We start from the raw sequence: 26,761 nt of genomic DNA on the forward strand, positions 1-26,761 counted from the left end.
GAGCAACAGAACAAAGGATATATAGCACAAAACGAGATGGCGTGAGCTCAGCGTGGATCTCAGTAAAGCCGGTACACTGATAGAACCAGACTCTTGCTCACACTTCAACTCTCCAGGGCCTGAGCCCCCACGACAACACAAGGGTTTACACTGGATCAAAAACAAACACAACCGCTGATACTTCCCTCACAAAAACACCACAGAAGCGAAGATTTGGATGACATACTCCTGCTTTGTTATCCTGCTCTTTGACTCCAACGCTGACGGCCATTTTGAAACTCCTCTCCAAAACACAGTGAATGTGACTTTTATGTGCCCTCTGAGGCTGGACAATGATTTTGGCTTGGCCTGCCTGCGGATTATGGGAGCATAAATACAGAGCCGGGTGCATTGGACATGATCAATCGATACGAGCTGGAAAGAGCGAGCGGAGCGCAGACATTATTAAAAGACAGACATTGGGATTACAATGGAGTCGATATGGATTACAAAATGGAGGAGACAGAGGTTTATGAAGGAACACGTGCGCGTGCGCGTTTCTGAAAGATTGTATTGGATGTCGGATGATAATGGACCAAACAAATGAATAATGCTAATGGGTGCATAAGTGTGCATGCAGTGACGGATCAGGGACAGGATGTGTGTATGTGAGCCTGTGTGTGTGTTTGTGTGTGCACATGAATGTTTGTGATGAGGGGCAATTCAGACAGCCAGACTCTGTGTTTCAGGTTTCACGCTTTCTGGACATGCTGTAAACAGAATAAATCTAAAAATTCCAGATTAGCGGCGGTCTTAAAGTCCACCCAAAGTGACGCGAGAGTGAAAAGTTTCAAGACATTTTCATTAAAAGCAGAATAAAATCACTATTTCCATGGTCAGAAAGCGACAACCGACAAGCAGGAATCAAAATTTCAAATTGATTTTTTGTGACTTCAGACTTCGTGCCACATGGATTCAGTTTCAATCCGAACAGTGAATGTTTTCAGAAAGGAAGCAGTTACAAAAAATGACAGAGCCACTATGGGAGCCACTGATGATATAAACTCTTCACTGGAAGACTTTGTAAAACGACTGATCCACTGGCACAGACCACAGAGACTCTTAAAAATCTCTATCAAAGAGAAAAAAAAATGAAAAGAGAAAACTTGAAAGTACATATATATAGTATATATATATATATATATAAAATGATGTTACTTGTCGCACCATGTGTTTCTGTTTTTCAAAGTTTTCTGGGGAATGACGCTAGGATCAAATACAAAATATAAAATGTGTGGTTTTTTGTTTTAGACAAAGAATCTTCCTGATTAGAACAAAAAAAAAGTTGATAATAACTAGGCAGAAAAATAACGTTCAAAACAGTACTGAAAAAGCACACACAGCACAAAAAAAACACACACAAACTGGCAAGCACACACACCCCAAAGACAAACACACACAAACAGATGCCTATAAAACAGAGCCAATTACATTAATGAATTTTCACAATTACTGTTGTTTCCTTTCTGTTTTTATTTTATTTTGCCAAAGTCAGTATTGTTCTCTGGACTTGATATAAATAATAAAAATTACATGTATGAACAGAGACAAACTCATTAACACAAGGGAGTGAGTTGTGTGTCATGTCTGTGTGCACGTGTGTTTGCAGATGTGCACGACATCTGTTCTGCATAAAAGCACATAATGTGTGAAAAGTACCCACAGAATCACAATACTTGTCTGTTCTGTACACCACCAGGGGCAATAACAAGGGTTTTAGACAATTAAGTCCTATTTAAATAAGAAATATTAGTAATTTGGGGAATAAGATGGATACAGATGAAAAAAAAACAAGCTAGCTCTTTGGTATAGCTTGAGTTTGGAGGGAAATGTGAAGATGACTCAGTCTTGATGAAAATGAGCTCAAGGCAAACTGGTGAGTCAAAGAAGCTTGTTCGGCAAAATAAAGTTGTTTACTTGTCAGTCAGTCGAGTTGATTAGAAAACAAGGGTGAAGCAACTCTTCTTGAGGTAATTAAAAAGAGCAGAGAAGACGGAGGGAAGATGGGGTGAGAAAAACTGAGGTGGATCAATAGTTCCAGGAGCAGATGGAAACGCATTTAAAAAAGACAAAAAGATACGAGTAAACAAAAGACTCGACAGAGCAGATTTGATGTGACACACGAAATGGAAAAGAGCTGAAGTGATAAACACAGAGAAGAACTAAGAGCTGTCAGACTAATGGATCATGATTCTGACGCTTTGTTGTTATCAGCCATATCTGCTGGATTCAGACAGTCCATTGTGAAGCATTACAAGACCCTTTCACTGCAACCTGCAACCCACTTCAACACTAATTTAGCAGAAAAGCCAAGACGTGAGCTGGCAGCAATGAGCAACTGAACGTAGCTAATGAAAACTTGAGGAGCAGAGGACATAAACATAACAAACGTCCATTCAATTATCCATGTTCTTTATCCAGGTCACGGTGGCAGCAGGTGAGATGCGGTGCAGCCAAGGCCTCCTTCTCCCCACCCACATCATCTAGCTCTTACTGGGGGATCCAGAGGGATTCCCAGGCTGGATGGGAAATGTAATCCCACCAGCATGTTCAGGCTTTGTGTCTGGTTCTCATCCCAGTGGATGCACCCAGAGTACCTCCACAGGAAGGCATGTGAGAGCCAGCAACCAAAACAGTGATGCCGCACAGCGCTGCAGAGCGTCTGGGTTCAGTCTGAGTTGGATTACGCTTCCACAGTATAGACTAATTAGATTTTGAAAAGCAGTGCTTATGGAAAATAAAGCCTCACATCTGTGAACAGAGACACAGAACGGCAGACAGATGGAAAGAGGTGGAAAAAAGAAAAAAAAGGTTATTTTTACACCGCTCATTCACCTCTCTTCTTACATGTTTTAATTTCCCATCAAGCCCTTTGCAGATGCTGCCAAATGCCCAAGATGGAGCGTGTGTGTGTGTGAGTGAGTGTGGTGTGTTGTGGTGTGAAAAGGGTTAACATGTTCTCCTCCCTCTTGAGCTTCAGACACCAGAGACTACCTGAGTGGGAGACTAACTGATCCCATCAATACTGACATCAGAGAAAATAAAGAAGAGGGAGAGAAGGTGTGTGTGTGTATGTGTGTGTGTGTGTGTGTGTGTGTGTGTGTGTGTGTGTGTGTCTGGACACCAGGTTAGAGGGCAATTTGATTTTAAACTCATAAGTGGCCACATTAAAAGCAGCACTGAGTCTTTGCCACAGTCACCTTTGAGAAATAGAGTCAATGTGTGTGTGTGTGTGTGTGTGTGTGTGTGTGTGTGTGTGTGCGCCTATGTGTGACGGGCAAGAACAACACAGCGCAAAACACCACCCCTCCCCTCTGCTTTCTTTGCCAAAGGCAAAAGCCTGGCCCAATTTGACTAATTAAAAAAAAATGCTGAGTAATGTGCAGGCACACACGTCCACACGTTGAACACACACATACACAAATGTGCATGTGCGAGAAGACAACCTTGTGGCAGTGGTGTTTGGGTGTTTCTGCATGCTCATGCTCATGCGGTGTGTGTGTGTGCATGTGTGTGTCTTGAAAGACCATGCCCGCCTGTAGCCAAACTTCCTCTGACATTTGCAGTTATGATCAAGGTATGATGCATTTCCCTGCAGTATGCTGAGTAACTGCTGACTCAGGATGCATCAGGCCTCAGCGCCTCCTGCACTTGAAACCAGTCGGACCAGTTCTGCAGCACGCTGAGCTGCGCCATGACAGAAACAGAGCAGAGATCAGTCTCACCAGCTCCATGGCAACTATAACGTCTGAAATCATGAGTTGAACTGTTTTGATAAAGTCCTTCAAGCAGTGCAGCAGACAAAAAAAAAAAAAAAAAAAGGAAGAGCTGAACAGACCTCGGCTCTAAGAGATAATCCAGGCGTTCCTTTAAAACATGACTCAACTTTCTTTAAGTGGGCCGAGGCACAAAACTGATTTAATAAGTGCAGACGTTGTAACTTACAGGGACACAATGAGAAGAGGGACTGTGGGAATGTTGTCAAAGAAATAACCAGTTAGCGATTAACAGGCATACACACACACACACACCCCGCAGTGTGTGACGAAGAGGATGCAGTTTCAACATTCCACAAGCACATGGAGCTCATTCATACTTGTATGTTGTCTTTTAAGACAAGACAAGCGGATGATTGGCATTAACACACCTAAATCAAATAAAAGTCACCAACATATAACATTTCCAGTGATTGTAGCCTCTCTGAAGGTCAAGCAGCTGTAGGAGTCACATGGCGCTTCACATCCGGTTAGTCGCTTTAACTGAAATTGTCAGCAAGATTGAGTGAAGATGATGTGTGACAGAGTGAGAGAGCTATTGTTAGTTTTACAGCGACGAATCATATTTAAAACTGAAGAATTGTCTCATCTGAGAGGCAAAAAAATCAGCATTAGTGAAGATAAATTTCCCTCAGCATCAATGTAAGTTTTGAGTATCAAGTTCAGATCTGAGCAGACTGATAATAAATGATGCTTCTTTGACCATCTGGACACGTCGTCTGCACGAGTGCGTCACACATCTGAACCATTTCATTCTGTCACTTTGAAATTCATGAACATGGCAGGAAACTTTAGATTTTGCCTGCTAAACTACACTGTTCTGTGGAGCTGTGCCCCCTCCTTCCTCTCCGTATGAGCTACTGAGCAATCATGCACCTCTATTGTTGAATATTCAAAATGATGATGGCAATGTAGTGCCATTTTGACAGGACACTTCAAATTAAACACCTATCTTGAACATTAAATGTATAGAATCCATGACCGCCCAGACACTAATCACTGTGTCTGTCGACTATTTCATCAGTTTTTTCTGCTTACAATTATGGCTAACAAGGCTCGGGGGAGATGAGGCTTGAATGATGACGACAGATTGTCAGGAGAGCTAATGGTGAAGGTTGATGACTACATAAAGTTCATAGCATGCATTATGTCAATCTAGGAGATATTACCTGGAATTGAAAGGGATTGTCTGAGGACATTCATGTAGTAATTCAAAGCATTCAGAACCTTTTACCCGCATGGTTCAGAGCAGCGAATGTCAAGACATACAGCGCTTCGTCAGATGCTGCCAACTCTTGAACTTACTGCGGCAGTATTTAATGCAACTCCCCAACAACTCCGCACAGCGTGGAGAGGATGAGACAGAGAGTCAGGAAAGAGGACTGAAAGTTGAGGAGAGAGAAGTCGAGAGATAGCAGACGAGAGATAAAAAGATTGATTGGATATAGAGGAGCAAGGGGAGAGATCGATTGGAGGAAGTGAGGAAGAGAGCTGGAGTACTGCAGCAGAAGGGAGGAAAATAATAATTGGCATTATCTAAATACCTGATACAAAGAACCAGCTTCTTTTCTTTATCTACATTTTTTTTTTTTTTTTTTAGATTACCAGAACTGCAGACGGATACCAGACAGGAAGCAAGCGTGCAATTTGTGCAAAACTGATACCCTCAAATTAGGGTGCTAACGGTCACAGACGCCAACCGTCTCAGTTACAGTGCGTTTAATTACTCAAGGCAGGAGCTTCTGTGATGACATGCAACACAGAGCACCTTTAAAAAGAGACAGATATGGCGAGAGATGGCAGAGAAAGAGAGATGACGGAGGAGGCTCAGATGGAGGACAAAGCAGGAGAAACACTGTTCAAACTGGAGAATAAAATGATAGAAGCCGCTGAGCCTCCTGCAAGGCTTTACCTTCATGCATGGCTTCCTCTCTTTCCTCTCACTGTCTCTCCACAATCTTTAATTTAGCCCTCTATCTAATTTGCTCTCTCCTTCACCTCCGCTGCCTCCTCATTCAGTTCTTTGTTCACCGCGCTCGCTCCTAATCTCCACTTCTCTCTGACCTACCTGCTCTCTCGCACGTCTTTGCTCACATCGCTCATCGTTTTGCCACTTCTCTCTAGCTGTCTTTCGCTAATTTCGTTCTGCTCTCCAGACTATAAGAAAATACTCTTTGCCTCTCTGTGCCATCCCCCCTCAAAGAACATTAACCTTCCTCTCTTAAGCCTCGATTCATTCCCTCCCTCGTTTCCCTTTTTCTCTACATCTCTCACGATCACTTTTGCCTGCCATATCAGCACCGCCCTCACCTGCCACCTCACACATTTTAATATTCCTCTCTCTCCACCTTTACCATTTCACCCAAATATATTTTGGCATTTCATCTTTGCACCTCTGTCCTTGTCCCTCTCCATTTTATTCTTTTTCGTTCCTTTCCTGGCTGCAGTTATTTGGCTTGACTGTGTGCACGAGCGCATGCATGCAGTGGTGAGCGTGAGGCGATGCTTCAATTTTCTCCAAGATTAGTTCAGATTTATTTCAATGCAAAAATCTTACTTTTTCAACTTGCCAAAAAACAATAAGATATCTTTCATTCGGCAGCTCTCTCCTTAACCTCAGCTCTCGGTTGTCACACATGTTTTCCTGTTGTCTCCCTATTCAGTCCACTCCTCATTCAGCTGCTGAGAAAGTACCTTTTGACGTTGACTTCTTTTCCTTTCTCTCACCTTATCTTCTCTAATACTCTAATCCTTAAACATCTGTCATGAGAGAAAACACAGAGGTGTGTTAACTAGCTACCAACATGTCTGTCCCATCACTGAGTCACATGACTTTTGCTGGATGCTTTTATCCAGTTCGTCCTTCTTTTTTTTTTTTCTCCCAGCAGGAACAGTGCCCCTCCAGCCGTATTAGTTCTAACCCAGCTACTGAGCTGCACAAGTATCGGCACACCTGACCACGGCAGTGTCAGTAAGCGTTTAACCAACCGAGCTGAGCGGTGATCTGCTTTTCACACAGCTGAATGGACAGGCTCAGTGGGAGTTGTGAAGTGGTCTGATATTAAAAGTATATGGCTTGTATTTGCTAGAGTGGATTAGGTGGTGACGAAGCTTTGGGCCTCGTTAAATCATGTAACGTAAGTAAATCCAGTTTGTGCTGGCTGAACAATGAGCTAAACAAAGTCATAAAAAATACAAATACAGGCCACACAAAGTGCTTCATATTAAATGGTGCCCGCTTTAATTTAGGGGTAGTTTTCGGCACACTGCGACATCGTAACCTTGATTCCTGGACTGCTGAATGTTGTAAGATGTAATCCACTGCTGGTAGGTCAATACTGAACGGCAGCGTCTGCAATTATGGATTTAAAGAGCTCTTAATGCGAGACATCTACGCCTGACAGCCGGCGGATGTGTCAGAATCAAACCAGTTCTTTTGAACGTCCACACTGGAGCTTTTCTCTGGGCCGGTTGCTGCTTTTATTGTTGCCATCATCATCATCACTTTTTGCCACAGCCAGTTCTCATTCAGAACAGTTGATAATGACAAATTTCCTTGAATGTGAGTCCAATTTAAGAATAACATTTCATTAGTGTAAAACAAGCAAAATATTCATAAACTAAATCCAGCGTTTTTTCTTTTTTTGTATGATTTTAATGATCCTTTTTTTTCTGTAATCTGCCTTCAATTCCGGTCTCGGGCTCTTGCATCCCGTCAGGCCTCCTCATCCTGTGATACTTTGGCCCTCTCTCGGTCGCCGGTCCATATCGCGGATGATCCGATTTCCGTCCTATTTCCCATTTTGCTCTTTCAGTACTCGATGGTCCGATGATTGTTTGCAGCAGTTTCCTCTCACTCCCTCAATCTCTCTCACCTCTGCCAACTTCCCTCGTTTAACTCGTGTCTCCTGCTGCAGCTGGGGGAGCGCATCGCTTCGCTGACAGGTTCTGTGAAAAAACTTGAGCGGGTTTCATCCCCTCCTTCTCCACAGCGTCTTCTCCGCTCACCCCTCATGTTTCTTTTATTCTCCCCGTTCCCTTGCAGTAAGCTTCCCGTTTTGCTTCGCCTGACTTATTTTATTCCTGACATCTCTTCCTTCCTTATATTTTGTCCTAGATGTGATTTCGCCTTTTCCCTCCTTTTTCTTACTTCACCGCAGGGCCCCTCCTGCTCATCATTACCTCTGCGAGCATCCCACCCACTGCCCATCATTTCTTCACTTTTCCCCTGGAACAAGGAATGAAACGGGAACTTCCTGCCCTCTTTTCATCATTTACCACTCCTCACTCTCTTTTCCTCCATGTGGCGATGCTACCACCTACTCCTCCAACTCGTCGTCCCTGCAGGCTCCCTTCAGACTCCTGATCAGAAGGAGGGAGTGAAATTTACCAACTCCTCTCATCTTGTGACGTTCCCGGGCTTCTTTTCTGAGAGGGTGACAGTATGGAGATCTTGGCGTGTGTGTGTGCATGGTGTGTGAAAGACATAGACAGATACAGCGGGGTGTCATCTTTCAGGCTTTCTGGCTATTTTCTAGAGAGCAAGCAACAGGAGACGCAAGAATAAGGAGTGAGAGAGGCGAACGAAAAGGAGAAAGTGTAAATAAATGATGGAATTTTTTGACTCTCAGCATTTCTTGTGTTTGTCTCTAATACGATTTCCATAAAAACTCTTATCCATTTAACATTGCTTGTTAAATTACTTCTACAAACATGCATGCTCACAATAAGCTCTGCTAATAAATAGAACTCTATACAAGTAGCTTACATTCGCCTTTTGTGGGTGCTCAATTAGGGAGGCTACTACCCCACAAATCCACTCCCATCGCTGAACGAACACTATTTACCATCGCTAAAAACCTGGGAGAGTTGTATGTAAATTTCCCAAATACCTACGCCCAATTAGTTCTACTAACAGCCATACAAATGTTTCAACAAATCTCTCAATGCTACAATACTTCTCTCCTTGCAGAGCTACAAATGACTGTCTTACTTTATAATTCAGCTGCAAATGTAACAACACACAACTCACAGTTTAGGATTGCAACTGCGGCCCACCCAGTCACAAGACAATAGCTACAACTAGGACTAATTGCTGAGAGGAGGTCCTTTAGCTTCTCAGTTGACAGCGCCATCAAGTTAGACATGTACTCGCTCTTTTTCTAAAAACGCCTAAAGGCCAAATACTGTGGGGCATTATTGCTATGAAATATTCAGTGCTTGTCTGCTAGTGGATAATTCGGACCTTGGTTTATTGTTTTCCTCCGTGATACTAAATGTGCTGTGCTTTTCTTGGAAGAAAGTAGAGTCAGAAAGAGACACAGGGGCTGGGAAGAGACAATTAGGTTTTGTGCATGTGTACAGTACATGACTGTTTTAGCCAAATGTAAGAAAAATCCCATAAGGTATATTATTCTGTGGTGCAAAGCAAAAACAAAAAACTAATTAGATCTGAAATAAAGTCCAACTGTTATTTGAATCTGCAGGTAGAAGGTGTAATTGATTTAATTAATAGTGCAAGACGTCCGTGTTGTACTCTGGAAAACAAACTATACAAATAGACACTCTGCAGTGAAGCAACTTTGCAGATGTTTGGGGAAAACTTGTCATAAAAAGCAAATGCATTTTTGTCATAACCCTCTCCTTCAAAAGAAAAAAAAAGCAAAAATATCTTTTGGGGTCTTATCGGCTGACACAATAGGCTGTCATTCACATCTCTCCAGCTGAGGGCTGTATATACAATATCTGCAGCTATGTGGGTTGCTTATTGTCATCTGTTGCATCTTAAGCCGAAGCTTAGCTTGTGGTTGTTTAAGATCAAAGTGCTGTCAAACATCCGCAGCATTGAGACTACAAGGGGAACAGTCAAGCTTTAACAATGTCCCATTGCTTGCCGGCATCAGCGCAAAGATAGTGGAGAAGACGTATTATTTCCATGAAAAATTCAGAGTTGAGCTGCATACAGAGATGTCAGACCTTGGCACGTTGCTCAGCACCTCTCATAGCACTCTTTTCAAAGAAATACACCACTTGCTGCAACGAAACAGTTTGCTATGGGAGGAAAATTACTCAGCAACTTGGAACTTTTTCCGTTTGTCCTTCACACAGTAAAAAAATTATGAGGTCTCCTGCTGTCATTGAAGAAAAACATATACCAAATATTGGCTTAAGCTTCTGCAACTGCAGACGGTGAAAATGAAAAGACAACAAAAAAAAAGGGAAAGAAAAACAAAACAGTTTGATGCTGCACTTCCTCCTCCTGATTGATCATGGCATTGATCACTAGTTGAACGCATCAAAGGCATTCAAAAACAATTTTCAGATCACTGGTTTTATTTTGGAGCAAATGGCAGCAGACGCTAACAACAATTTGTCAATGATGACTTGGCGCAAGTCACTGAGCAAAGAAATAATGAATCAAAGTCATTATGGAGTGCTCTTCTGCATTCTCAGTATCAACAGACTTGCATGTGATATGGACCCAAATATTTAATTGCAAGCACCCAGAGTTTAGGTCAGTCACCTAAATGAACAATAACTGATTAGTCTCTAAAATGTACGCACGGTTCAATAAAGGTGAAGTTTAATCAGTGTCGTATTGTGTATCATCGCTTCAGATGTCACAGATGTCACAGTTTCCTCCAATCGACACCACGGTGCGTCACCTCTGGTGAAAGAAGCTCGCACTTTGAGAAGAGCAAAGACTTCTCTTGTTAGCGGTTTTATTTTTAACTTAAGCACCAGACAGTTGGTGAATATTTACCCAAAACATCTCAAAGACTCAGATTTCAAATGGGCGACACCAGAGGGAATCAAACCCTTGAACAACGCAGTGTTTGTGCTACCTGAGGTGCAACAACTGAAAACTTCAAGATTAATCCCACCTCGATTACTCTCCATCGTCATAAAAAGGCAGCAACGCTTCCTTTGCCACCTACACACACTCCAGTCAAGCTGCATTTGTCAGTGAAGCTGGAGCGCCTTGCCGAAAAGTAAAAACAGCGAGATACAACTCATGTCACTCGCTTGCGGGTTTACTGCTTGTCTCATAATTAATAGTGCAATCCACAAACTGCAGTGAACTGCGGGTCATTAAACACCTGCAGGGTGTTGCATACAACAAAGGACGGCTAGAAAGTCCACACACGCTTCACCTTGCAAGCGCTGCTATACGCCCACAAACCCGCTGACCCCGTCCCCTCTGCGTACCCCGAGTCTGCCCCTGCTGGACCTGAACGCTCACATTATAGCGTCCTACTGATTATTACTGAACCTTCCAGCTACACAAATGGCCACTCAAAGGCTCAGTGGGGGATATGCTGCACAAGTAAGAGACATATACAAGCGCACACACATACATGAAACTATAGACACAAATTGAGAGGTGCGACATGCGTGATGAAGGTCAAACAAGTCAACCTGGCTGGACACCCACGCACGCATCAACACGGATCTATGGAAATTAAAATCACAGGCAAAACGAAGTGGGTAAAGTAAGCAAACAAGTCAGTAACTTTAAATAGCCCCTCAGCACACCTCAGGAGCAGAACGTCACAAAGAGCTTCACAAAAGAAATCAGCCATAAAACAGAGGAATTAAGAAACACCAGAAAACACAAATACAGACAAAAAATCTTTCCAAATTTGTATGTTGAACAACAAGAATGAAGAGCAACCAAGGAAAAGAATAATGCTGAGATTCAACTGAAACTGAAAGAAGCATTAAAAGAACAAAACAAGAATAAATAATACCTGGAGAAAAGAAAAACAGTATCGCCAACACAGTGCTGCACACCACCCAAATATCACCGCTTGACCAATTTCATTACACAGTCCACCACTATGCTGGGACGCTCATTGTAGTCTTAGAAGTCCTGACTGAACATAATTTTCCCCTTAAAGAGCCTCAAAGGAACGAACAAAAAGAGAAAATTTGTACTGAGGAACTTTGAGCGTGTCCATAATATCTTGCCTCTTCTGAAACTTTACAGGCCACACTTGCTGCTTTGTCCGTGTGGTCTGTCTCCGAGTCTTTCTCCTGGGCACTTCCTGACTGTCAGGCACATTACTGTGTCAGTGCAGGAATACGGGCTGAAATTATTGCTATGTGGCCACTTCAAAACGAATGCCAAACACAGAGAAGAGGAACAGGGAATCTCTCAAACTGTAAAGCTGGGAATTAAATCAACCAATTTCAAATTTATAAATAAATTTCAACCAATTTCAATGACATAAGATTCAAGATCTCTAAATATTTGAGCTTGCTACTATTATCAGTGCTAATTTTCTTTTAGTTATTTTAGTAATGAATGTTTCCCAATTGAATTTGCAGAAAATGTATCATATTACAATCCATATTATATAAAATATTACATTAGCACTAATAATAAAAATGTGGCTTTGCCATAATCAGACACTTCTGTGAGAGTGGGAGCTTAAGGAAAAGCTGGACCCTTGAGCAATGACCAAAGCGAGGATATGGTCTGTTAAGTACTTTCTCACCTGTTATCATCCTACATGTGGACATCTTTGCAGGAAAAGTCCGATGTTTGCTGAGAAATGTCAAATTTAGTGGATTTGAATGGCAGTAAATGGAAGTTACCAGGATGTAACGGTTGCATAACGGTGCGGTGGTGATATTCAAGGATTAATTGTGTATAATGACATGAGCTGAATGTCATAACATTTATAATATAGTGGCATGGTTCTCTGTGTGCAGCACAGTAATTGATGCAAGTAATATTAAGTTGTCTGGCTCAAGAACTACATAGCTTCATCGATAAGATAAGATCAATAAGTGGTCCCAATTGTAGTCTGGCAGTACTTTGTTATTCTATACGACTCCTACATGAAAAGGGTTTTCTGCTTCTGCAGATGAGAGATGCAGAAGAGAGAAATGCAGATGCTAAGGCGGCAAAGAGGTTTGGATAAAAAGGCGGGCGAGGAAGAAAAAAGTAGATGAAACATAGCAGAGGTTGCAGTTAAGGCTCGTCTCCCCTCCTCATCCTCGCTGTCGCCACTCCCACCATCTCCCGTGTTGCTCTCCTGAGTTGCGAAGCGTTTGTTTTCTCAGCAGCGCTGAGCATTAAGCTCAAATCCATCGTCGACTTAAAATGGGACAAATCCCTTTGTTCTCTCAAAAGGAACTCACACTTTCCCCGCACACGCGGGGCCACAAAGACCTGGAAACACACACCTTATTACTTAAATCTTGGAGAATGAAAAGTCTGGAGTCTCTTAACAATCCTCCCTCACTTTGCTATCGATCTGAACACTGTTTATGCCGCCTTTCTCTCCTGCTGTCTCTCACTCAGCCCCTCCCTCGCTGCAATTTCTTCAATAGTCGGAGCCACATTACAGAAAGAAATGCAAACTGCCAATCCTATCTTATCACACAAAAACACAGATAACAAAATGCCATTTTGCCTTTGGAGAGGCATATCGTAAATCCATCTTCATTTCCTATCAGAACTTTACCACCCGGGCTTATCTTTTTTTTTTTTTTTTTTTTGGAGGGGGGCAGGCTGTCATCAAAAGGCTGCACACAACAAACAGTTATTCTGCTTTTTCCTAACATTTGTAGTGAGAGGTGACTGTGAATGGGAGCCTGCACCTGATTCTGTTTTAATTGACAATTAATGAATCCAGACATTAGCTGATCCAAACACCTGGCTGAGGGCAAGCCATAATTAAACTCATTAGAATTAGAAAAGAGACTTTTGTTCTCAAACAGTCATTAAAGCAGCCAAAACACAAGGCAATCTCCCAGAGTAATTTCTCTTTCTCTCCATCCATCCTGCTCATGCAGCACTTTTAAATCGGTGGCCAACCCACTTAATAGCACTCTTTCCCTTGTTTTCCTTTCTTTTTACTCATGTTGTTGCTTTATTCCCTCATTTCTCCATTTTGTTCTGCTTTGTTCTCCCTCATTACTAACTGATGGATTTCATTTTTTTTTAAATGCTATCCAAGTAGCTCAAACGATTAGCCTGCTTTCCAGAAGTAAATAAGTTCAAACATGAACCAAAACTCATCTAGTAACTCTTCAGACATTGTCTGAGTTTTCATGAAAAACAGAAATCTGTCACTCAAATTGCCACTGAGGCGACGCACAGAATGAGCCTGTGGTTTACGCTTTGTGTTTGTGTGGTGTCTGGTTTGTCTGGAACACCAGAGCGGCGTTCAGCTCGCAGCTTTTATCAGTTCATCTGGGTGGAAATGCCTTGTTTGATTTGTTCAAATATTAATCAGCCGGTGGCAAACCTAATCAACAGATGAGAATCTTTCTGAAGTGGCTGGCAAAGAAATCTTTGGTTATTCAGGCAGAACAGTTGATTCCTGATGAACATATCAGGCACAGTGTGTATTTGTTTCCTAAACTGCCACACATCTGAATCTACTGCTGGGCCAAAATATACAGCCAAACGTCCAGCACCGTCACCGCACTGACTGCGATTTAATTAGATCATCGGTCCATTTAAATGAGATTTTTCAGTCTGCTGACAGGAGAGCAAAGTACTCATCCAATTATCCCCGCAAGGATGATTTTACAGACAGTTATGTGACAGGTTGTGCCAAAAAAAAAAATATATATATTCAAAAACTGGTACCTCACACCATTTTCGGGAACATTTTCCATTTTCGCATTTTAGGTGTTTACCTGATGCTCTTATCCAGAGCCACTTAGAGGGAAGGCAGCGGTAGAATAAGCTTCAGTTCCTCGATCGCAGACATTACTAGAAAAAAGATTTTTTTTTAAATTGAGGTGGAAGGGAGACTCAAAAAAAAGAAGAAGAAAAAGTTAAAAGCAAATTAGAGTGAGCTGAGGTGGAAGATGTGGAGAGAGAATGTGTTCCATTGAGAGAAGGTGATTTGAGGCACTTCTTGCAGGAATGAGTTTTCAGCTTATAACTGAGGATGGGGAACGACTCTGCCTTTCTAACCAGTGGCAAAGTCATTCCACTTTTTGCCTTTTTGTGCTGATTCATTGTGGCCCACGGGCTTCCGGCGCATAAAAAAACCTTGAAATTCATAATTGTAAATAATCCCCATGCCAAAACTCTGCGCTACAGTGTCACATTTCCTTTAACATAGCCGCTTCCTGGAGCCTTGGAGGAATCCACTAACTTTTCAGCAAATAAGTTCTTTGATCAAGGGGCTGCTGTGTGAAAAGCAGACTGGTACTCACTTCCTCTACTCAAAACAGCACATTTGCACAGCAGGCAACAAAAAAACCACAGCAAATATACTGTAGAATACATTACTGTAGATGTTGATTTTAGCTCGAGGAAGCTACCCCCCTTATCGTTTCCCTGCAACGTCAGGCCTGACTCTCCACTTGAAATGCTGAAATTAAACCGTCTGCTTTGTAAGAACATCTAATGACAGGGTTGTCAAGGAATTTGTTGATGCACTGTCATGACATTTGCTGAGCACACAGTCCTGTGAGGTAGCGCCTGTAGCGCCACCTTGGTCAAGTCAATTTTTGCATATCCAGCACGAATTTGCTCTTAAAACAGCAAATTCATCAGCATTTTGTTGGTCTCGTCTAACACTTTTTAGACTGTAAGCTCAATGAGTAATGCAGCCTCAAGGGGCCGCTAGCAGGGCTTTAGATATTTAGTCTGGCTTTTTTCTTTCTCCTCTCTCCCCTCCATATCGATCTACTAGTAGTCTAGACTTTGTGATGAAATGCCACTCTGAAAGGCTTTGTCCAAGACAGCTGTAAACATGTCACCCTCGCCGGCCCTCTGGCTCTGCAGGGCCTCAACAAGGCCTTTGTAAATGTCTCAACTGGAGGGATGTTAAGGGCAAGGCCACTTTTACAGCCAACAAGAACATTACACACTGCTTTGGCTCAAAATACAATCAAGTGTACCTCAACTTTACTTTCCTCTTTTCCCGTCAAAACGGTTTATGTGCAAGGTGCGGGCCTGCTCGGTAATTCCACCAAAATATGTGCATACATGGTCATGAATACACATTTGGAAGGAGGGTAATTGCACTGTGGCACTGAGCTTGGCACTTAAGCGCCTTCAGGAGGGGAAGGAAGAACAACACAAAGACCAAGTAGAAGAGAGAAGGATGTGTTTGAAGAGGAAAGTGAGACACTTTAGAGAATGCACCGATGAACCGTGCTGCACAGTTAGCAAAGCATACATCATTTAGCCTTACGAGCAAAACAGACACTTTCAGACACTAGAGAGTGCAGGCTTGTAATGGAATTTTTTATTAGGGAGAGCACAGTGAGAGCAGGTATACCTCAGGCTCAGTCTTGGGAAAAAAAAAAAAGAAACGTTAACATTAAAACTGTCAGTGCTACTGGGTTGCCAGATGTTGCAATGGAAACAAGCAAACCCAGCTGTCAAATAACCAGAACTCATAAGGAGGCATAATGGCATTTTTAGTGTGAAATAAAGACCTTCAGCTCCAGTATTGCTGCTACATAAAAAAAAGAAAACCGCTCTGCTTTTAATGAGCGAAATTGGCAGCTCTGACGGATCGGATTTGCCTCCGAGGTTTGCGCCACATTTAAAAAAAAACAAAAAAAAAAACAGATGCATTCACAGGTGCAGTCATCACATTTTACTGCATGTAACAATAAACTGGTGCTGCATTTAACGCTGCCCTCAAGATGAACTGTTTGGAAAGCATTTCATTTACTTTGAGAGTGTGACTGGAATAATCAGGCGGCCAGCCGGTCGAGAGAAATCGAGCTCTGCATTCCATTATGCCCGTTCAATTAGACTTGAAAATGCCTGAGAAAAGAACAGAGGCCCCTGGGACAAGGACTGCAAGACAGATGCATGGCCACCGCAGCTCAGATTGGGCTGCTCAGGAGAAACTTGTGTTTACACTGTGGGCTAAATGACTAACAAGCTGGTGGATGTGTCTGAGGAAACTGCTTGTCATGTTGGGTCACATTTTCACATTTCTATTCTACTCAAGGCTTCCCCGTTGTCTAAAAACTCAGCACAGAGGGACTAAACAGCTAATATCTAACCCTTGGAGAGCGATCGCAAACATTTGTTTATTTTCAATGAACGCAGAGTGACCTAAAACACAAGGATGAGAGGACATCAATGTCCAAAAAGAACATGAATATCAACTGTTTATTCCAACACGGTGCAAAAATGCATCATTCTGTGTTTTGATTTAACCTTTTATATGAGACAGAGCCTGTCTGAGTGTGTGTTAATTGTCTTGTTGGCAGATTGCTTTAAGGTTTGTGTGTGTTTGTGGGTGCGCAACAGATGATTAAGCCCTAAAACCTTCCTGAGTTTGTGTGTGTATGTGTGCGCGCGTGTGTGATAGTATTAGAACACATCAATTAATCAGTGTGTGTACCGACCCTTAATTGAAAACTCCCACTTCCCCCTGGACTCTACTCCTGTGTGCGTGTGTGGAAGTACGTCTGCATTTGTATGCGCACCACTGCTGCTGAATCTCAATATTCATGACTACGCACCACATCTCATACTCAAAGCCATATTTAACCGTGGTATTTTTCCACTTTTTTTCAACAAACACATCCTGCTGTGCTTTCGGAAACAGGTAATCAACAGTTTCGGCTGCCCCTAGGCTCTGAGAGTGACTGACAGCACGCCGTAGGTCTAATTAACTGATGCACCATTAACATGCATCCTGCCCTTTGTGTCAAAAACTTTCTAACAGGAAACGGTTCTTCTGGCGGAGCCCGCGGACAACACCTTTCCTGAAAGTTCACTCGTCATTAACTCTCCTCCAATTCGCGAATGTGATAACTTTCAACCGAACTGTGCTTCCAGGCAACACGGCAGAGAATATTACTGACAGAAATAACATGTTCTGTCCATATGTTGATTGCATTTCATTTCTACACGGGCTGTGAGCGCTCTGCCGCCGGATCTCAATCCAAGCCTTCTATTGCTCTCTTTGGTTTTCATTTGTACTTGCTGCACACACCTACACTTCTGAATTTTGTTGAAATTTCCTTACGCCGCCACGACTGCTTTCCCGGCCACTGAAGGTGTGATATTGGAAACGGCCAGAGTGCTTCTTCATTCCCCGCCTACATCATCTGCAGCTAAGAGCACTTTTTTTTCGTTATTCCATTTCAAATAAAGAGAGCACACACAATCGCACATTGCTGCCGACGTAAAGGAGGTGACCTGCAGTCGATCCTGACCTTCGACGCCGTGACAGATAGCCCGTCTAGTTGGAAAGCGCATTACTCACTCAACTAATCAGATTTCACACCTTCAGCAAGGTCGTCACCTTCTCTACACCACCTCTCCTGCCTTCTGTGTTTCCAGCTCTGGTCACAAATTAAGATTCACACTGACGTCCAGACCGCCAGCGGGGGGGCTAGAGAGCGCGTGTCATTGTTTTTTTGTTTTTTTTTTACATGCACACGGCAGCACTGAAGCTGTGTTGCTACGGCAGACAAGACCACACACTGATGGAAAAGAAGAAGAGGGGAGGGAAAGAGGAAGTAATGAGGGAAGAAACGAGGATGAGGAGCACATGAGAAAGATTACTTTTATTACAAATAAGACAGTCTTTTATTCATTTTAATGTAGTTTTGATTAGTTTCAGCATTAGTTTTAGGTCTTTTTTCATTATTATTTAGCAGGTATGTGGCAGTAGTTCAGAATAGGTATTACAATACGAACAACACTTTGTGAAGACGACTCAGTCACCCCAGCCTCAAACATATGCTCCAATGTTGTGTTGACAAATGTGACTGAATCGACTGAACCTAAAGGCATTTCCTGTATGTTTTAGTTAGTTATGTAAATACACATACTGTCTCAGTTCGTTTTTCTTCTTTCTTCTGTTTTAGTCACCTATAATAACCTCGGCAGAGAGAGAGAAAGCAGGAGAGACAGAGGGAACAGTGAAGGAAAGAAGTGGAACCAATCAGCCAAAGAGGAAGCTGCTGTGAAAACACCAGGTCTCCTGCTTTGAAGTTGGCGATGTGTCATTCCCTTGTGTGCCTCTATACATACACACTACCCCAGATTTCTTCTTTCAATATGGAGAAAAACCACACTGAACCAGCTGTCAAAAAAGGGAAATGTCATTTCCTAGCAATATTCCTGTATCTTATCTCTGCATTTCTGTTTCCTTTTCTCTGACTTCACATCTTCCTGCTTTGGTGTGAATTCTGAGTTTGGACATTTACAGAATCCCCTGCGGTTGTTAAATTTTGGCCGACTGCGAAGTGAGAATGAGAAAAACAGAAAGGAAATGCCAGAAAGCCTAAATCAAATGTGAAAAAAAAGCATAAAGGTTTTGAATTTTTGCGTCAATTATGGCATGCTGGATGTAGGGATGGCAAAAACACCACACAGAACAGGAAATGAATACCTTTCCTGTATTTACACCAAATAAACTGCCAAAGGAAACAGCCATAACACTTGTAATTGTTTGGGTGACACTTGTTGATAATATGATCTTGTTTACAGTCTGGAGAGGATGAGACAGAGGTGAAGAAACTTCCTCTCCAACTTTGTGCATTTGTCTTCATTCTCGTTCACTTTTCTTCTCCAGCATCATCCCACCTACGTCTTTTCTCCATTCCCCCTTCCTTCCTTCTGCCCTCTCCGCCTCCAAACCAGTCCTCCTCCTCTCCCCCTGCGCTTCGTCACAGCCGATTTCCAGCCGTTTAATCCTGATTACAGCTTCAAAGTCCCAGCTGACACTATCCAGCTCCAACTTGCTGTGTGTGTGCTTGTGTGTGTGTGTGTGTGCACATACGGCAGTGCTATGCTGATCCTGGCTATAAACACATCTGTCTCGTGTCTGTCATTTCATTAGCCGTAAGACATTGTGCTTGTGTTGACACGTCCTTTTAGCGAGTGTGTGTGTTTGCGACGTGATAGCAGACTCTTAAGCCGGAGTGGCAGTTTTAGTCTGTAAGTCACGTTTGCGTGAAAATACTTGCATGTGTGAGACTGTTTTCCCCATAAAACAGCTGTTATTCTTGAGCGATTATGCATTGTTTGTATGTGTTGAAGTGAATAGATTAGTGCTCAGTGGCTGTGTATGACCAGGCTCAATGCTCTCTGTCATCTTAACAACTCCACCATTTTTCCTGCCTCACCGCCTGTGGACGCTTTTTGTTCTATTTCACCTCCCAGAACTTTTTCTGCCTGACGCTGTCAAACTCACTCTTATTTTCACATCTTTTAAGAGCACCACATTCCTGCAATTTTAAGGTTGAACTGAAATTGAAACAAGTTTTTGCAAGGAAATCAGTACATTTATCTTCGAGATGTATTCTTTTTTTCAGCCCCGAAAGCATCCTGATCATACTGCCCGTATGCTAAAGTTAGAAGCTAAGCTGATTAACTTCACCGTTCCAATTGAAATTCGAGCACATCTCCCAGCATGCCGGCTCTGAGGTGTCAGTTGAACGACACAATTGGAAACACCCGCCCAGAGATTTGAAGTTTAGACACTTTTTCCACATGTACGTCCAAAAAAAAATCCTGTACAAGCGCATCAAAGAGTGATGAGAACTCAAATGTCCATTCAGCTAGGGGGTGGGACACATAATGCTAACACCTATACAGTCTTAAGGCAATGCAATACAATGTGGGCTCTGATAAGGTTTGGGAAGCTGTAGTTTGTGATGTTAATGTACTCAGCTGGGTTGTATTATTAGGTGTTCCTTTTACTTTGCTCACCCTTGAACTGTGCAGAGAGACATATAAACAAGGACACCTTTCAGCTGACACAAAAGACTACATTTCTTTCCAGGTGTTTACAGCTGTTAGAAGTAAAGCTGCAGCGCGGTGGAAAAAAACAGGCCATTAATTGTTAAGGGGCAGGAAACTGCTTATTAAAATTGATCATGAAAGATGCTTTTTGGCATTTTGCACTGCAGTGCATCTGTTCTGTCTTAATATGAGAGTAGCCGCGCAGTAAATAAACCCGTCAGTGCAGGATAAAAAGCTCAGACTTCTCCTGCATCTATCTGAAATTTTAATGCCTTTAAGGCCTTAAATTTAGCCGATTGACATCAACCTTTGTTGGTCTCCTCGGAGTTTGTAGAAGTCAGCTTTCCTCTCTGCTCACACCACTAAACAAGCGGTAAACAAGTCTGCCTGTCATTTCTGTGTTTTTCTTCCTGTCCTTTCCATTTACCATCAGTGTTGACTTCTCTCTACCCAACTGCTCTCATATCTTTACTTGATTTTCCTACTATACACCCTTTCCCTGCTATTGTTTTCTGCCTTTCACCCTCGTGTCACCATTGGCTCTCCTTCCAGTCCTCCGTTCATCCCTCCATCAGTCACCCAAATCTTTTCTGAATTATCCGCTCTTGCTATTGCTAATTAGATTTGCACATTCTTGATCTTTTATTCAATTTCCTGAAATCGGGCTTTTCCAGGACTTGTACTTCAGCAAGCACACAAAAGCGTGCATGCAAGGGTACACACACACACGCACACACACACGCGCACACACACGCGCACACACACACACACACACACACACACACACACACACACACACACACATAATTGCAAGACTGTTGGTGTGATTAAGTAGCGTGCAAAGTGGTTGTTTAGAGGTGTGAAATGAAAAAGAGATAGATAACCCAGCCCCCAGAGACACATATTAGTGGGCCATTTTGTGTGAGAAAGAGTGTGTGTATGTGTGCTGTCACAGTGTGTCTAAACCTCTTATTCTCTCACTGATCAGAGATGAGATGGACTCGACTCTCCTCTTTGCGAATGCTGAGTGAATGATCCTGGATCAGCGCTCCTTTCTGCCTTGGCCTTGTAAAGTGATGCAAAGGTCATAGGAGGTTGACTCCAGATCAGAAAGAAAAGATGGCTGAATAAATGAACATAAACTAGTTTCTCCAGTGCTCTAGATTAATTTAAAGATGATGTTGAGTCCAGTTGGAAATGAATCAGTGCTCTACGATAACAGACTTGTCAGGAAACGCCATTTGTCACGCGGTGACCTTTTGCTATGGGATGAATTAGTTAGATTCTTAGCACTCTGCACAATTGACCTCATGCGCACACAACATTTACTGAGCTTCTCGAACGTTTACTGGAAGCCAATTAGAGACAAATGAGAAAAGCTGTGATTCATTCATCAAGTATGTATAAATCACTGATTAATTTGTGTCTTTAAAAAATGTGGGTGATTTATGTTTTGGCTTGATTTGCATGTAAATTAAGCAGTCTTCAGTGTTTGGATTAAACAATAACTATTGATTGGATGAATTAATATAAATAACAGCTACAAAAAGGGCTGATGTGGGGACTGCAGGTATAAAAAATGGAGATCAGGAAAAACAAAAGAGGCAGACCACGGAAAAACACATGTAACCAAGTCAGTGAACCGTTAACCGGAGGCTCAGGGATCTGAAAACAAGAGATACACATGAGAGAACTAGAAGACAACTCTGATCATGAAGGGAGACAGAGGTCACACTGGTGAAGAGGTGGAGGATGACGGAAGAGAAGCGGAAGAAAAAAAAACTTACCTGTCTGGCAGGTAGAGACGGAAACGAAAAGAGCTAGTGCATGATAAAAGAGGTAGACATGACAGCAGAGGCACTGGGATATGGAGCGCTTGGTTCGACAGGCGTGTATACAGGTCCACCCTGACCCAGGTTAACAAACAGCCAGGAACACTGGGGGACGAGGTAAACAGAGGGAGTGTGTGGCAACAAATACTCAAGCTCAGGATGGATTACTGGTGTCCTCATATCGCAGACTTAACTGTGTCAGTGCTGCATGATCTTAACTGCCACGAAATGAGGAAAAACAGAATCTGCTGAGTGTCATAATGAACACAGAGCAGCGATATAAATTCACAGTCGTCAAGACTTCTTATCTACAAGGGAGTGCAGCACACTCAGTTTTTTATATTATGAATTCCAGCGATGTACATATTATTCATGCAGCACTAATTCAAAACATTTGCCAAACATGAACTGAATAGAGCAAAAAACGGGAGCACAAAAAATAAAAGCTCAAAGGAGTGAGAAATGATTTTTAAATTGCAGATTTGATCTATCAAGCAGGAAGGAGTGAAACGGACACGTTCCTCAATTAGGATTAGCTCAAGCCACTGGAACCTGGACCAAATCCATCTGCGCTTGTGATCATGAAGACAGAAGTGGCAACTTAAAAAAAATAAAGATGTTACTCTTTCATTGAAATGAAGAGAAGTAACATAAGGATAAGTACGCCAGGATTTTAAGATGGGAGCCTGCCTGTGATCTGGTAGGCTTTAACGAAGCGAAACATGGCATGGCTCTTCAAAGAGCCTCTCTAGATCGGTATCATCACCAACCACCACACACACACACACACACACACACACACACACACACACACACACACACACACACACACACACACACACACACCACACAGAGAGAGGTGGGTGCAACGACCTCAGGTCACCTCAAACTCTCTCAGATGGGGTGTAAAGATGAGCTGCGATGAAACCGCACTGCCTAAAGCGAAGCCCCTGGTGTCGCAAAAATGACTTCTAAAGCAACAAACTGTGATAGAGTGTCTCACACACACCTACACTCTCACATCCAAATGTCTCAGTTTGAAGTCTCCATCAAACTGGTCAGAATATGGAGCCTGTTGGTGCCATGAGGAGGCACATCGAGGTATGACCTGCCGCCATTTCTGAAAGTTTGTCGCGTTGTCTTATTTGCCGTCTTTGCATGTGTCTGTTCATAAGCAACCCCTCTGTGGGAGCCCAGGGATCAGCAGCACAGTGGCCATCATCTGATGTTCGGCAGCAGGGGAGTATGTGCTTGCTCCTCAGCTCATCAGTTATTCAGCCATTGGTTGGTTTCACATGACAAACCATGAGCCTGTGTGATGAGCAATTTGCACAGGACAGATGCTCCTGTACACTGACATGGTGCACTTGTGCAATTTAGTATGTGCATAATCCAGAGAAGAGACAAGGTACTCCTGTGCTCCATTCAGAACTGGCACCTTTCCCCCTGTGGCACATTTACCACAAAAAAAGAAAAACGCTTCAATTTTGCTTTAATGACGGGTCCTATCAGACCCAGGTAGACAACAGTGCGAGCACTAGCTGGCAATTTTGTTTGGCTGAAACGTTGCCGGCTCCAGCTGGCTGGTTAATCAAGCTAATGTTGGAAAATACAGTCTCTGGCTGACTTCACCAAACCACAACACTCCTAAATTTAACCAGCAGAGTGAATTATAGCCACAAACCCAACAGCCGCAGGTGAGTGGCCTCTATGGGCTGCACCACCTTACTTGTCGTTGTCTGTCACACTTTCTCCATCTTGATTGGCCTTTCGTCGTTTGTCCCTCTGCTCCTCCATCTATCTTTACCCTCCTGCATCATGTCTCGTCGCCTTCCTGCCCATCACCACCCCCCCTCCTCTCTCTTTTGGCGGCAGGAATGCGTGACATTTTAACATTTAACACACATGGCTCATCCTTTGCGGACAACACACTCGCAAACGTGCACGCATGCACAAAAATGCTCACACACACACACACACACACACACACACACACACACACACACACACACACACACACACACACACACACAGAGGCAGGAGATAAACAGAGCTTTCTGAAATGCCAAACATAATTCCACACAACTGAGGGGAGCAGCATGTTGTCGAGTGCCAAACAAGTAACTCAAGCTTTGGTTGGTGCATTCTGGTTTGAATTTAAAAGGTTATATTATACTTAACCTGCTGAGGGACACCACGACTATCAGAGCCACTAAGGGCCGTAGTGTACGCCATCTCAGATTTACTGTAGCCACATTAAACAAGAAAAAAAAATAAAACAAGCTTGGAGTTATGAGGATGTCAGCCTTGAGCATCATATCTCTGTGCGCAGACCAAAGCATTAATAGGCCTTGGATTTGTTGCCAATGCTCGGGCTTCGTGCTGGTGACATTCCAACAAAGCGGCGCTCTCCAAGGCACCAGCTCACAAACACATGGACAACACAGAAAACGCATAAATGCTGAAGCACAATCCTCATAGTAAACAGCATCTTCACGGGTAACCTTTGCCACACGAGTACATTCTCACAGGCCAAGAGAAGTGAAACGCACTGGAGTCCTCAAGCCTTAATTTAGCCAGATATGTATGCTAATTTATACACAAAATATGAGCTAAATTAAATCAATTCGCTTCTAGGAAAAAAACAGTCTGGGAATTGAGGAATGAGTCAGTGAATGACACAGGGTGCCAAACTCACATCTCAAACTATTTACTTCAGCAAAAACTTTTTTTTTTTTTTTTTAGAGTGGCAGAAAACCAAATATCTCCAAAAATGGACAATATGTGCACAAGTTACATTTTATAGAACACAAACCGGGTTCTCAGGAACCAAAATCAATCTGGTTTTCAGTGTTAAAAGCTCATCAGTGACAGACTTAGACTTGTGATGCCAGGTGGGTGAAGTTAACTAACTGGTGAGACAGAAAACCTGAGCTCTCGATATGTATTATCATACATAATGAGTGTTTTCCAAGCTGGCAATGGCTGATTTCATGCACAATGATAAAACAGCAGAAGGCAAGGGAGGTGGATGGATAAATATTTGTTTACCAGCTCTCAGATGGTGATTTGGCCATCAAAGAGGAATGAGGCTGAAAGATTCCTTGCAACGACACCACACCCAGATAATCCTGCAGTCTACATTAACTACAACTTTAAACACCTGGAATATGATCTACTGTGTCTTAACCGGTGACACGAGCAAAATGAAGTACAAAGTCTACGTCAATGTTCAAAGAAGACGAAGAGTCTCTGTGCGTGCTTTGATGGGGATGTCATTGTCTGCGAGACAACTTCTTGGCAAGGACACAAGTTTGTTTTAACTCTGGGATATTAAACGAGTGCAGCCATCTCGACACAACTTTAAAACCAGCGGTGGCAGAATGAAAGAAATACTCAAAATTTCAGGTTTTTGAAAAGAGCTGCCGTGGTTTCAATTTAATTCACTCATAACAGTTATCAGATGTTCTGTGTATCGACGCGCTGTTCTCTGCTGATGTCAATGCGATACAAAGCTTTTGTACTGGGTTCCTGGTGAAGAATAGAGCGTACTCCACTTCAAGTCTGATCAACACATGCACCAAGGTCGCTCACAGTAGGTGGTTTTACGGCATACACTGTCCTCATTGACTGTTTTGTCCTCAAATAGGGGAAAAAAAAAATCCTGTTTATACGCCGACAGACAGCAGCCGTGATCGTACAGCATGATTTCAATCGCAGCCACTGCAGGAAAGGTACTTCCCAGAGTGTGTTTACATAATCCACAGCGGCGAGGATAGAAGACAGTGCCCACAAGCCCATCAAGTCTTGGCTAGTATCAGACAGTTTCGCACTCAATCAGAAGGGAAAATTAATCTATTATATCTGCGCTGACAGTTTGTTAAGTGCACTCAAAGTTAAATGAGAAATTAGAGTTGAGAAGACCGATTTGACTTGCAATTTCACCTCATCATGGCTAATTCAAGAAACAGACACTGCATTACTGCGGTTTCCTCTCACTACAGGTAGAAAACCCTGTATGAAATACAGCAAATCTAATGTTAACGCTAATGTTAGAATGGCTGTTAATGGTTAGAACGGCAAAAAAGACACTGCTGAATAAATTTACACAAACCAGCGCTGACATTCGTTCTCAGCTTGTTTACACTGTAGGTGTCACACAACAGACGCAGGACATGAAGTGCCTTTCTTTAATCATGATGCACACATTTCCAAAGAAAAACATTTTCAAAGTCATTAATGGCATTTCAGCTTTGAATTAGGCCCCAGTGAAGCTTAATAGCTGGAATGTGTCTCTTCACCTCGCCATGACAAAACTACAGAATGTGAATTGCTTGATATAATTGGTTTGTCAGCTTACCGGAACTCCTACACAGGAAATTCGCAACAATTCCGCTGTTTAGAAGACT

At 42.7% G+C, this 26,761-nt stretch overlaps 1 protein-coding gene across 1 annotated transcript in view; it reads right to left on the reverse strand.

The window, feature by feature from the left end:
* The window catches only part of LOC121626256 (pyruvate carboxylase, mitochondrial-like), a 268,452-nt gene that overhangs the window by 113,129 nt on the left and 128,562 nt on the right, over positions 1 to 26,761 (reverse strand). The window lies entirely within an intron of this gene.

This window comes from Chelmon rostratus, chromosome 23, assembly GCF_017976325.1.
Source record: "Chelmon rostratus isolate fCheRos1 chromosome 23, fCheRos1.pri, whole genome shotgun sequence".
NCBI lineage: Eukaryota > Metazoa > Chordata > Actinopteri > Chaetodontiformes > Chaetodontidae > Chelmon > Chelmon rostratus.